At 39.5% G+C, this 13738-nt stretch overlaps 1 non-coding gene across 1 annotated transcript; it reads right to left on the minus strand.

The window, feature by feature from the left end:
- Window positions 1-293: 293 nt before the first annotated feature.
- Window positions 294-399, minus strand: LOC147912998 (U6 spliceosomal RNA). Its single transcript, XR_015549387.1, has one exon. It is a non-coding gene; the product is annotated as a U6 spliceosomal RNA (small nuclear RNA).
- Window positions 400-13738: the final 13339 nt, after the last annotated feature.

Below are 13738 nucleotides of genomic sequence, written 5' to 3' on the forward strand. Positions count from 1 at the left end.
CAACCCAAACACAACCACAAGGATAATATGCTGCTGGATACGCGACTTTTCCATGACAATTGTATAAAGTTAGACTTCTGCCCTAAAGTGAAATACTCCCAGGGCATTTTCTCATCATTCCATTGGCTTTGGTCAGTAATTCTGTTCTTAAAAAGACACAGTCTCCTATTTGGATATGAAATGTACACTTAGCTGTGAAGAGTGAGTTCAGCAGTGACAGGATACTGAGGGTGTGATTGTGCCTCTTTTCTCCTGGTTAGTCGGACTTTCAGTTACCCAGTGTATCCATCTCTTAATACTCAGGCTTCTTCAGTTAGAAATTTGCGTGTCATCCTTGCGCAGGGGCCATGCTAATCTTCTCTGTATCGTTCCAATTTTAGTATATGTGCTGCCGAGCACTAGAAGCGAGCACTTCTTCAGTTAGAAATTAACACTTCACTTTCATTCACCAAATGAGTAAAGCAGCATTAATATACTTTAAGATAAAAACACTCTCTCTAGAACATTCTATTTTGACATGGTATGATTTTAAATATCAGAAATGAAGGGAAGAAAACTAGAGTACTGAAGAAGGTGTTTTATGATTCACTTGACTATTTTCCAGCAGTTCTATACACAATTAGAGATTGCTGATGCAATGGTTATTAAGAAACAAAAGTGCTTGATTGCTGCACAATTTCCAGGTGAATGAGGAAAATTAATTCATCAGCATTGCATTTAGTAATAAATATTTAATGGGATATTCTTTTCTAACACATTCAAACCACATACCTTTTAGAGTGTGTCTTGTCACTTGCAGAACATTAACCAGAATTTCACACATCGTGTTTTAGAGCTGGAGGTCATTTTTCCTTCTATGATCTGATTGAATAAAGGTAGTCCTTTTGATACCAACGCCTAGGTTTTAGATTAAGGGATTTTGAGTCTAGTATCATTTTTTTCCATGACTTTTTTTTTTAACATTCTGAGACACCATACAATCGAAATAATAGGGTAGAGAATTATATAATGTCTGTTTCAAAACCTAGTATCTTCTTCCATTATCCTGCCAAATATTTTTAGAAGTTGTTGCTGTCGTTTTTTAATCCTCTAAAACATTATATGAGTGTGTGGTACTTTATAGCTACATCTTGGGGAAAGTTTCTCTTTTTCCTTTTCTGTTTTTGAGGAAAATTAGCCCTGAACTACCGTCTGTTGCCAATCCTCCTCTTTTTTGCTGAGTAAGATTGGCCCTGGGCTAACACCCATACCCATCTTCCTCTACTTTATATGGGATGCCACCACAGCATGGCTTGATAAGCAGTGGGTAGATCCGCGCCTGGGAGCCAAACCTGTGAACCTCAGGCCGCTGAAGCGGAGTGCAGGAACTTAACTGCTACACCACCAGGCTGACCCTACGTTTCTCTTTTTTATATGAAGGAAAACTATGACATGAGTAGGTTGAGCTATTTTCCCAAATATAAATAAATCTTAGAAATAATCATTCGACACAAGGTTCCAATTTATGTTCTCTGGATTTCTGCAATAGCATTGGTTCAGGTGGGTTATTTGTATACTGCAAAATAATGTCCCTAGAAACCATTGACTGGGCAATGGTTTTCAAATATCCATATTTCATTGACTGTAAGGCATCCTTGATTGAAAGGTACACCATCACTTTATGTCACATTAGAAAGAGAAGATGTTGCTAATTAAACTATCACCCAGAATTTCTAATTTAACTTACCAGACAGACCGTTTAATATTTATTTAGAAAAATACTTTCATCACACATCTCCCTTTTTCATACATAAAACAGTATAAATGAACTGAATTGGTGTTCTTAAAGCTTCTGTCATGTTCTGGAGTTTCTGAACACACGTTTCATGGAGGTGTTAGATCCGTGTACTTCCCAGTGGCAATGGCAGTTTTCTTTGCACCATTAACAGCATTGACGATACAGCGTTTTCTGTGTGCTCTGTTACTGTACCAGAATCTTCTTCTAAACCATTGGCACCCAGTCTGTATGTTTTGATGGACGTGCATAGTTAATAGTGACTCAGTTACGACCGCAGATCACAGCAATTATACGACGCGTTGCTGTTTCAGATGTGATAACATGAATGAGAGAGAGAGAGAAAGTCTAAATATAGAGAAGGAGATACACATATATTTATATCCTACTGGTTCTGCTTCTCTAGAGAACCCTGACTAATACACTCCATGTGTTCATAAACAGGAGAATTGCTGAACATTCTATGTAATATTCATACACTGGACTAGTGCTCAGCAACAGTATGCCCAATGTGGTTAAAACCAAAAACAAATTTTCCAACACAGTATTAGTGCTTCATTGTTGCCCAATTGCCTAAGGAATTTTTCTATTCTCTCTTTTGTTTCCCATATATTTGTTTGCAGAACAATGGAATAAAAAATTAGAGCTCTGAGCATTGAACCGTTATTGATTGCCCAAATGCATATGCCAGAGATTCATTCAACTCTATTTTCAATTGTATCAGCATCTCCAACCTCTGCTTCTGAAGAGTAGATGTGGAGAATGGGTGGCAGATGTGGAGAACAGATGTGTTAGCATACACTTAAAAAAAAACGTAGAAGTTGGGGCTGGCCCCGTGGCCTAGTGGTTAAGTTCAGCGCACTCCACATTGGTGGCCAGGGTTCAGATCCTGGGCTCACACCTACACCACTCATTGGCAGCCATGTTCTGGTTGTGACCCACATACAGAATAGAAGAAGATTGGCACAGATGTTAGCTCAGGGCCAAACTTCGTCAGCAAAAAAAAAAAAAAAAAAGGAAAAGTTAAGATATACACTCATTGGTCAAAGTTAAGAACTACAGTGAAAAAATACTTTCAAAAACTGTTGACCTACGTTAGTGGTAATAAGAGAGAGGGTATATAGGCAAATGGTGAGGCTGCGACAACTGAATCAGCGCTGGGCACGCTGGGTGTTACCATACTTAGAAAACTTGTAGCCAGGAAGTTGAAAGCCAATAATTAAAAAAAAAAAAAAAATAAGGACTAGCAATATTGTGTAACATATCTATTTTATCTCGTTGGGCAAGTGAATTTGATTTTAAAATAATACTCTTAGGTGGTAATTTTTCTTTCTCAGAATAAGAAATTATAAGACTTGAAGTAGCAGCAGTGAGCGAAGTTGGTGGCTGTGGAAAGCAGACCAGATACTCAAGTTTTTTCTAGCCATATTATATATGTATATATTTGGTTTATTAATTCTACATTTTTAGATGAAGAGTTTATCCTTTATGCTCAGCAAATCAGAAACACTTGACCAAATTATTCTTAAAGACAAGTTATTTCAGATGTCTCTTAAGTATTACCATGGCAATACGATGGCAATAATAGTATGGAAGTTTGCAGTTTAAATATGTTCAACTTCTGAGCAGATCCTTCAATTTGAGGAGGCTCAACACACGTTCTGTTCATCAAAGAAGTCTCCAGAGGTGGCTGCCTAACAGTTAGGGGCTCTGGTTACTGCACAACTCATTGTTTGTTTTTCAATAAATTTAGTATAATATACCAAAAAGATGTTTACTATGGTCTCAGTCAGCTTAGGCTGCCATAACCAAATACCACAGACTAGGGGCTAAAACAACAGGCATTGGTTTCCCACAGCTCTGGAGGCTGCAAGTCCAAGATCATGGCGCTGGCAGATTCCGTGTCTGGTGATGTCCCGCTTCCTGGTTCAGAGAAGGTCTTCTTCTCACTGTGTTCTCACCTGGAGGAAGGGGTGAGGGGGCTCTCTGGGGTCTCTTCTATAAGGGCACTAATCCCATCATGAGGGCTCCACCTTCATGACCTCATCACCTCCCAAAGGTCCCACCTCCTAACACCGTCACATCGGGGGTTAGGTTTCAGCGTGTGGATTTTGGGGGCACACAAACATGCAGTCCATAACAACTGCTTAGCCATTGTGACCACAACGTCCTACTTTGGCAGAAGTAGTGGGTTACTCTCTGTGTTCACACATGTGGAATAGACCAGTGTGTTTCTAGAGCTGCTCATTCACCAATTCCCATAAAGTAACGTGTCTCAAACCATCTCACTCCAAAACTCTTTTCCAAGCCCCTTATCTGCATAACTCTTAACAGATAATCTCAGTTCCTATTTTATAGAAAAAATACACCCACGCTGTCACATCTGCAAACCATCCACACTTGCCCACACCTTACTGGCTGGTCTTCTCTTCTTATCTGCTCTCTTTCCTTTGAATTTCATTGTTCTCTCTTGCTGAAGAAACTTGCCCTGATTATTCCTTCTCGTTATTGATATCCTTAACCTCTCCTTCTCACCTGGATCATTCCTGTTGCCTCAAAAACTGTCTCACTAAATGCAAAACACACATACAAGCAAATCCCTCGCTCAATTGTGAATCCACCTCCAGCTCCAACATGTTGTGGGTACGAAACTCAAGGGATGCTGAAAACCTCAGTCAGCAAGACAAACGATACTTTAGTGTCATATTTAGAAATAAAAAGTAATGCAAAAAATCTCACGACAAACAAAATATCAAAACTTTAAATAAAGAGGAGTATTCCTGATTGATCCCTTTGCCTTGGCTCCAATACGGCTCAGCACGGCGCTGTCCTATTGTTACTCTCTTCTCATTCAGCTCAAACATCCTCCAAGCCTTTTCTGCACTCTCAGTTCCCCCAGTGCTCAGGCTGGCTTCAGCCCTATTAGTGAGGCCACACAGCACCCAAAAATACACCCGGGGCTTCCGAGTCGCCAAGTCCAAAGGAAACATTTCCATTTCTCATCTCATGTGACCCCTGATTAGTTATGTGATCTTGTTAAGATCTTTTAATCTTCCTGGGCCTTGTGTTGTGATTTATAAATAAATCACTTTTTGTGTAAATAAAAGGCTGGTGACTCCTAGAAGATGTCGCTTAAAATGCTATGATTCTCCCACCTCCCTCACTTAACCTCAGACGATGTAGCGATCATTTTGAACCATTTTATTCACCATTGTGGCAATATCAGTACTCTAGATTTTAGCATCCCAGCTCAAGTGTGAGTGGCGCTCACCCCCGGGTTCAGATATGTCCAGAGGCTCAGGGTTCTCATCAGTCTATTGTATGACGAGCTTTCTAAGAAAGGAACATTCTAAGGGAAGTAAATTATCAAATCCTTGTGGTCTATTAACAATGCCTCCATCATCAGGAGAGAGGTCTATGGTCAGAGCAAGTTCTGTCACTGAAATTACCCTCTACACTGACCCCAGGATTCATCACTGAAGACTGGATAAAGAGGAGCTACTCACAAAAAATGGAAAAAAAAAAAATCTGTGTGAACTTGGGGTCAAAACTCAGCATTTCCTTGGGACTCAATGTTTTGTAGTGTTGGTGTCTTTCATCCTCTAGGGGTGAAGAAGTGTTAGGGTTGAGCAGCATCACCCTGCCTTCAGTTATGGTGTCACGACATCTTGTCAACTGTGGTGGCCTCACTGGCTGTTAGGAGCTTTATGGTCGGCACGCTGGTGGCAGTGTCACGGTGTCTGCCTTCACGAGGCATTGAGAGCAGTAGGGGTTCCAGTCCACGAAGCCAATCTGGAGACTTCCTGGAACGTGTGTGTGAGACACCACCCAGCAGCCCCAAACCAAACAAGGAAGATTTGATTGGGAATGGAGTGTCCAAAAAAACAAAAGTTTCTTCAGAAGAAGTTGCGGTTTTTAAATGAAAACTATGTAACAAATTATGTTTCCCTTTTTGTGTTGATTGCTAGGAAACTCATGTCACTTTAATACTCTGCAGAAACAATTTTTGTTATAGATTCCAGGTACAATTACTTCTTGTTTTCCTTATCTGCTTTCTGATATTTCTTAAATTTTAATTTCATTATTTCTTTGTATATGATATTGTATCATTAGATAGAGAATTTTTTTGAGAGCAGGGAGGATGTGAATTCCAAATCAGTAAGTATCTTCCACCATACCTAATGAGGGAACTATAAGGAAATTAGTGATTTTGATCAATTCCTATCTGACCCAAGTAACAATTTTAAGAAGCCAGGAGAATGTTCTCTGGCCTCACCCCCTGAAGCTCTTAGAAAATAGCTTTGCCTGAAACAGGCAGTGACTGCGGATGTCAAACACGAGACTGTTCTCTTCAGTGACTTTCTAAATACATGCTTCTGCTGTGTTTGAAATTTCAACCAAATGCTGTCAAATAAATAAATCTCATGAAACATTTTTATGTCATTATTTGTTGCACTGAATCTTGACTAGCAGAAAAATAATATTCTTTGAAACAACAGCGTTTTAATTTCTTGTGTTTTATTTAATTTTTTTTGAAGGCCACGCTAGCACTTACCTTCAACGGTTTCTAGTCAATAAATACATTTGGAAGATTTTGATGGGCATGTATTTATCCGCTAACCTAAAAGGAAGTGAAAACTATTTAGGGTACAAAGCCTAAAAAGTTGAACTATACACTTGCCATCTGTCCCTTCAGATTTAATACGGTGAAGAATAGCTTTCATTGTCATTCCGTGTTCAATTTTTTCACGATTTTAATTACTATCCACATAACTGCAAGAGCAGGGGCGGGGGTGGGTATATAAACGAAAGAGGATGTGACCCCACTGTCCTATTCTTTTTTTTGTATCAGCTGCATTTTACTCTGAAAACCATAAATAGCTTTATTTCTCGTTAATGGAGTAATTTATATGGTACCTAGCATCTTCATTGACAGCCCTTTTTATCCCGTGCCAAATGTGCAGCATTTACTGAATCAATTCCTTGAGTTATGAGGAGCAGCACAGAGCTCGATCCTCACTCCATTCTTCTCAATAACAAAGGAGAAAACGCATTAAAAACTAGCATTGATGGGTCGTTGTGAGATGCAGTCAATGAGCTCTCCCAGCGTTGAAATTAAAAGGCAGTTAGGAGAAAATTGTTTTCTCTGGTCATCAGTCACCATGTGAAAGACCTTTTTCACAATGATTAATTAAAAGCCAAAAAGAGAGAGAGAGGGAGTGAACTTTAATAAAGTATCTGGCTGGTTTTCGGTAGCATCACGAGTTAATGGACGGTGGTTTGCCTTGACTAAGTGTTATTGCTCCAGTCCATAATTTCATCTTGAAAATGGGCAAGGGAGTGAATCTTCCTCTTCGTAATTGAGTATTGATTTGAAAATAAATGGCAGTGAAACTCCCACTGAACTGTCAGGATGTATTCTGGACAGCACTGACAATAAATGATTTCTGGTTCCTGTGAAAGCTATGGATCAGCTTGATGCTTAAACACATGGAAGACCACTGCAATCTGCCTTCTGTTTCATCAAGTTGCCTACGGTCAATAGATGACACAATGTGGGACGTGGTTTTCACGTCTCCCGGGCCCAGCTCAGACTCCATTATGAGCCTCCTTTGTAAAACGTTTCCTCGAATTTGGAAAGCAATTTTAAAACAGCAGGTTTAGACATTCGGCTCCTCTTCCGAATAATAGCTTCCTTCTAAACACTGCACTTACGGAATACTTTTCAATGTATTTTCAACGGAAGGGAGTTAAAATGTCATTATAAATGTTTCAACGGGTTTGATAGATTTCCTTTACAAGTGGTAAGTAATATAATTGGCTATGATCTATCTGGGCACCAAAATTACAAAGGACACTTCATCCTCTAGTTTAGTTTCAAAGTGTTCATGGATTGCCCAACTTCGTCAACGGGACACTGCAGACAGTAGTGAAAGGTGACTTCTGGAAAAAAAAATATCAGAGGAGATTTAGAGGGATATAATGGGATTCTAAAATAAGAACGTCCTTTTATAGAATGCTGCTTGATTGATAAATCCCCAAAATAATACATCAGCGCTCATTGTAAGCATTAAAAGATATGATCTTTGTTTTTCTTGACAGCAAAATCCTTTTAAAACAAAGCTTCACATTTTTCATTCATTTGCACCAGATTCCTGAGTTGGTACTTACCATTTTCACATTATCAGTTTTGTATTTTACTAAAATAAGGACAAAATGCTATCGGCGGAAAGATGTCTTTGTGTCTCTCCGTTTCTAACTAATTACCAAGCTGTGTGTAGCCGAAAGGGTTTCACTAATTACACAGGAAGTCTGTCTAATGTATCTTCTGGTTGTTTAAAAAGAAAAAAAGCCTTCCCAGGTTGTTTCCTTTACTAGGATAGAAAAGTTCTTATATTTATTTGACTTCGGAGAAACTCTTCTGGAAGAGCAATAGGTTTTTAGATTTCCTCACAAGAGCCTTTGAGACTCATAGAAACACAGTGCCCTAAAGCCCCTGGGGTGGCTCACGTGGTTTCCACCCTCCTTCTCTCCATTGATGTGTAGAATTTATTAGACAATAATAATGTTTGGTTGGCACCAATCAAAACAACTAAATGGAATTTTATAAATTATGTTTAAATAGTGTGGGCACGTTGTGGATGGCTGTGCGAGAGCATCCATTTGGTTACCCAACCTCCACACTCCCACCTGAAATTACCCAATACAGATGAGAGGAGCATTGACCCCACTCCAGGGGCTCATCTCCTTGATATGAATCTACTGGGGAGAACCAGATCAGTGGATTTTTAACACAGTGCTATGGCAAAGGTTATAAGAAATTTTATGTACTAGATGTAGATCTGAAAAGGTGTATTTAGTCCATAGATGAAAAATCATATTTTTATTATAAAAATGGAATTAAACATTTACAAAAGTATTATGAGAAATACATGTAAATGGAAATAATTATCCTATAGTTTATAAATTGCATTTTGGATTGTCAAATGTACACTTTTTAAATATTTTTGAAAATTACACATATCAAGACTCTTTGGTATTTATGAGGGCAAGCGCTCAAAGATAGTGCGCTCTTTAATGAAGATTAACTATGAACTATTTTTGTATTCTCAGTGACAACAGCATTTAATGTCAAGCAAGTGTAACTCTAACTACAAAAGTGAACACTGTTGAACTCTTATGATGTGTTCATAGGAAACATAGGAAAGCTCTTGGCTTTCCTTTACTCTTCACAAAACACTGTGAGGTACGTATTATTATTATCTCCAATTTATTGAGGAGGAAACTGATGCCCAGATTCAGCCAGCCAATGTGGAGTAGATGAAAGGTTCACACCCAGACCTGAAATCACAGCCCAACTTTCAATAGAACATGCCTCCATGTAACGACGTTTCAGTCAACAATGGACCTCATATGTGACGATGGTCCCATAAGATTAGTATCACACAGCTGAGGTATGTGGTAGGCTCTACCATCTAGATAGAAGTACACTCCATGATGTTCCAACAATGACAGAATTGCCTAACGATGTGATCTCAGAACATATCCCGTCATTAAGTAAGGCGTGGCTGTACTGCAAATAGAAATTGTGTAATCGTAAGTTAGGAACAGGACATCAAGATTCTGTGCTCCATGATGAGGGCAGTCATTTTTATTATTCCCAGGTGAAATTCAGCTCAAATCAGAAGAGTAGGAGCCGTATTTTAATGATGTCACCTTCTTAACACTCTACTGTGAGGGCTCAGTGTAGCAGAGGCTGTGATTTTGGAAACAAAGTTTAGGTCAGCTTCTCCACTTCCCATCTTGTGCTGCTGATTTATTTGCCTAAAGTAGAGACACTCACATGGCTGGGAAATTCACACGTAAATGTTAAAGGATCTGTTACTCTCCCCTCAAGTAGAATGTCTCCAAAGCTATCTTAGATTGAGGGAGGAGAAAAATAGCATTAACATTTCTTTCAACATTTAGCTAGGAGAATTCCATCACTAGCCAAGTCTTCATTAACCAAAATTAGTCTTTTTTTTAAAAAAAGTAAAATAAATATAAGCAAAAATGTAGTACAGCATGAAATATATGTAGGCAAAATATGTATAATAGGGACCTATTTATACCTATCACATTTTCTACTACAAAAAAAATCACATGAGCTGAAGAAATGTAGAAAAATGTAGTGATGTGTTCAAAGAGCTTGTCACTGCTGGTTTTTTTAAAAAAATTTTTGAGCTGAGGTCTTCATTTTTGAACACTGGAATAAAGCCTATTGAATATCAGTGGACTGTGCCCACTTTCTGCATGGTCCAGTGGCACTCTATCTGTGATGGCAGTGAGTGTCTATCAGTTCAGCAGCTCTGCTTGATTGGTGAGCCTGCTGGACATTGTCGAGAAGACTCTGAGGTCACGTCTTTGCTCAGTAGGACACTGTGCCATGTTAGGTTCCTGATGTCTGCAGTAGACTTTGCAGGGAATAAAGGCAGTACCCTCACCCCATCCAAGATTGGACCCTGGCTGGTGACGGAGCACACCTAACATGAGAGCCCTAATTCACTACACCTCCATGAGCCATCCTTTTTTCTTCCCAGCCAAACCAACTCATGCAATGTTTTCTCAGGACCTGAAGTGTGGGTTCAGCTGAATGAACCATTGAGTTATTTGGTTAGAATGTTGACATCTTTCAATTCAGGTCTTTAAATTCCTTGCTCTTGGTTAGATGTCACTCAGATATATTAGAAGAGGAACTCTGAATCCATCTAATGCTTAATGAAAACATTTTAAATATTTTAGGTAAAGCTCTCTTAGTTGCAGATATTCAGGTCTTCAAAGTCAGGGGCTGTGTTTTAATTTGCAATTTCTTCTACTTTTCCCATATCGTTTGTTGTTAAAAATCAAGAGCAGGCAGAGCAAAGAATCCTCTAGTTACTTATTTGCCTTCAGAAAATTATGTGTTTACCTGGAAAACAGATGTGTCAGTGAGCAGACCCCACACTCTCTCCTTCCCAGTAGATGGACAGCTAGTTAGGTACAAGCCAACAAGTACAAGGGACCAGTCACAGCAAACATTCCAAATGGTATAATTTCTATTGATTTTTGTAAAACTCCAAGCAGCAAAGGATTTCTAATGTGTAGTTACCTTTGCTGAGTGTTAGTAACTTTTTTCACTTTATTTCATAGTTTTTGACTATAAATCTGAAAAATGGTTTATGTGCCCAAGGATAATCCATAATTGACTGAATATCTTAGTTACATTCTCCAAACTCCTAAACTCCAGAAATTCCTCTTTAGAACTCATTTAAACTATTCCTCAGTCAGCTGAACTCAACACTTACTCTTTAATCTTCACTGAAGAAAAGAACGTCTTTATGGGAACACTAATAGGTTTAAAAAGCATTTAATGATTTTTTTCTCTTCGTCAGGATACATTAATCCATTTTTAAAATTATCTGGTTTGTCCTAATTTCTAGACTAAAGAGTGTTTGATGTAACTGTTCTTGTATTTAGACAAAAAGAAAGAGAAAGAGGAAGGAGAGAGAGGATAGAGAGGAGAGAGACAGAGATAGAGAGACAGAGGGTATATGAGAAATGTGAGAAATTGTGTACATGCCTGCAACACACATTTGAGATTTAACAATAAAATTCCAAAAATACAAGGGTATACTCCATTTTTCTTCCTAACAAGGGTTCACGTCATCATTTTGTATTTTAAAGCAAACTTTCCAAGAAAAGACTCAAGCCCTTATTGATTTCAAAGGAAGCTGGGAAAGTAAAGAAAATCATGTTTTTATTTTTAAGTCACCACTGATCCTGATTTTAAAAAAATAACGCACTCATTGATAATGCATGTAGATTATGTTGCAATATTCTCTTGAAATCCATGAGTCAATTCAATGTGACATTCTCACATAGTCATCCTATTTAAGCCCAGGGGCCATGGTGGCCCTAATTATTTCAGCATATGCACTGCTTCAGTGTGAAGCTGACACTCAAACTAGACACATGGCTTTGACCAGAAGAGTAAAATTTGAATCACCGCATTCTGCTTTGCTCGCAGGAGGAAAACGATGTCTTTGTTCACTATTCCAAGAAGTCTTCCTAGCCTTCCCACCTCCTTATAGGCTCTTCTCACCCCAAGCAGTTTGCTTCGTCCACATTAGTGGTTCTGATTTGACTCTTTCTCCACCATGTGATGGCGTCTCCAGGTGTCAAGAGGAATAGGTTCTATGCTCCCAGGCTGCGGGGTGCAGGGCTTGACGTGGGTCTTGAACACGTGGGAAGTGGTTACTGAGAAAGAGTCTGCAACCCACTCCAAGTGACAATGACCAAAAATGATGTTGGGTGTTAATTATTAGGTTATCACATTTGCATAAAGCCTATCAGTTAGCTGGGAAGATGTTCCAGACGCTAATTCCTGGATTTGTTGTGTGAAGTGGGATGGAACCAGGACTCTTCACTTTAAGTGTCAGTCCCTGTGATTCTGAGGCAGAGAACTGGAGAACAACAGCGTTGCCCCCACTGGAAATCCAAGGCCATCTTGCCCCGTCACTGTGTTGCATAAAACGCACCATGGGCATTAGAAGGTGGCACAGTGACCCAGGATAAAGGACAAAGCTTGGGTCTCTTTACCTGGAAGCAACCTCTCCTAGCCACTTACGTTTCAAGTGGTCAATAGCCCTTCGGGGAACCTTCTCATTCTTTTCATCTTCCAAGCTGATTTTATGGTTTATTTTAGTGATCTTTCCACAGATAAAAATGTTGAGTAGTGGGGACACCAAGAACCTTACTTCCCTATTACAAATCCTTCAAGGATGGCCCCATGGGGTGTCCTGGAGAAAACTACAGAGAGCTCAGGAGAATGTATCTATGGGCTGGAAAATGTCTCAATGGCATTTTCTAGTGTATTCCCCTTATAATTATTGTAATCTTGGTTGCAATTGGGATTGTAGTTTTTACCTGCTTTCCCATTCCTATGTTCATAAAGGAGATAAATTGTCATACTGTTTAAAAAAGAATTCAACCCAGGAGTTACCCACTTACTGGCCAATTCACTAATGAACAGAAAGGGAAGTAGAAACATTACACCTTCTTATGAGTGGAGAAGCTTTCTCAGATTTCAAAAGTGCATTGAGGACAAGCCTTGGAGTTTATTCATTTAATATACTCTGCTAATCTGCTTAGCTGTGGTTCTACCTACAAACATCACAGCTTCACCAGTCAGCTAAATAAATGCAGTTTTTAATACAGCATGGCAAGTGTTTGAACAGAATTTGGAGCACAGCCCTAATGATAATGATGCAAGTCTCTCCCTATTCATAATTGTATTTGGTTGTCACAAGAGCTGTGTGTACTGAAGAGGGTCACTATTTTATGCCTATTTTACCTGAGGATAGACTAAGATTCAGAACGAAAATTTCCCACTGTGGATCGTACACAGATGAGTGGTGAGTCGGGGACCACCGTTGGCCCCCTGCCTCCGAATGTAATGTGCGTTCTACTGATATTTAAGGAACGTGAGGCCGTCTGTGCACTTCACAGCAATTTGTGTGTCTGGCTTCATCTCCAGGTGGTTATAACAAAGCGCCCAGGAAACTGGAGGTGGGGCCCTGGGTGGTGGCTCTCTGCTGAAGCCGCGTCTCTCCACGTTGGCAGGCCTATTTAGTGTGCGGGTATTTATGCAAAGACAACATACGATTGCAATTACCTGTTCATCTGTTCTCCAGCTTGATTGTCAATCACAGAGGGGCAGTTGCTAAAGAGTCCTGTCAATCAGGGAGTTCATCTCCCACAAAGGTCTGCCTTGCCTCCTCCAGCTCTGCTTCCTCTGTGTCTCCTAAACAAAATGCCTCGTTCTGGTCATTGCTTTGCTCGGTCTCCACCTGCATTCCCAAATTATCTCTATTCCCTGTTTTAAAAAGTGGAAATAAAGTGACATCCATTTATTAGGCTCACAGTCGTCATAGCTGGAAATAGAAA

This window comes from Ceratotherium simum, chromosome 32 (assembly GCF_057802395.1).
Source record: "Ceratotherium simum simum isolate JZ-2026a chromosome 32, ASM5780239v1, whole genome shotgun sequence".
In the NCBI taxonomy this organism is placed as follows: domain Eukaryota; kingdom Metazoa; phylum Chordata; class Mammalia; order Perissodactyla; family Rhinocerotidae; genus Ceratotherium; species Ceratotherium simum.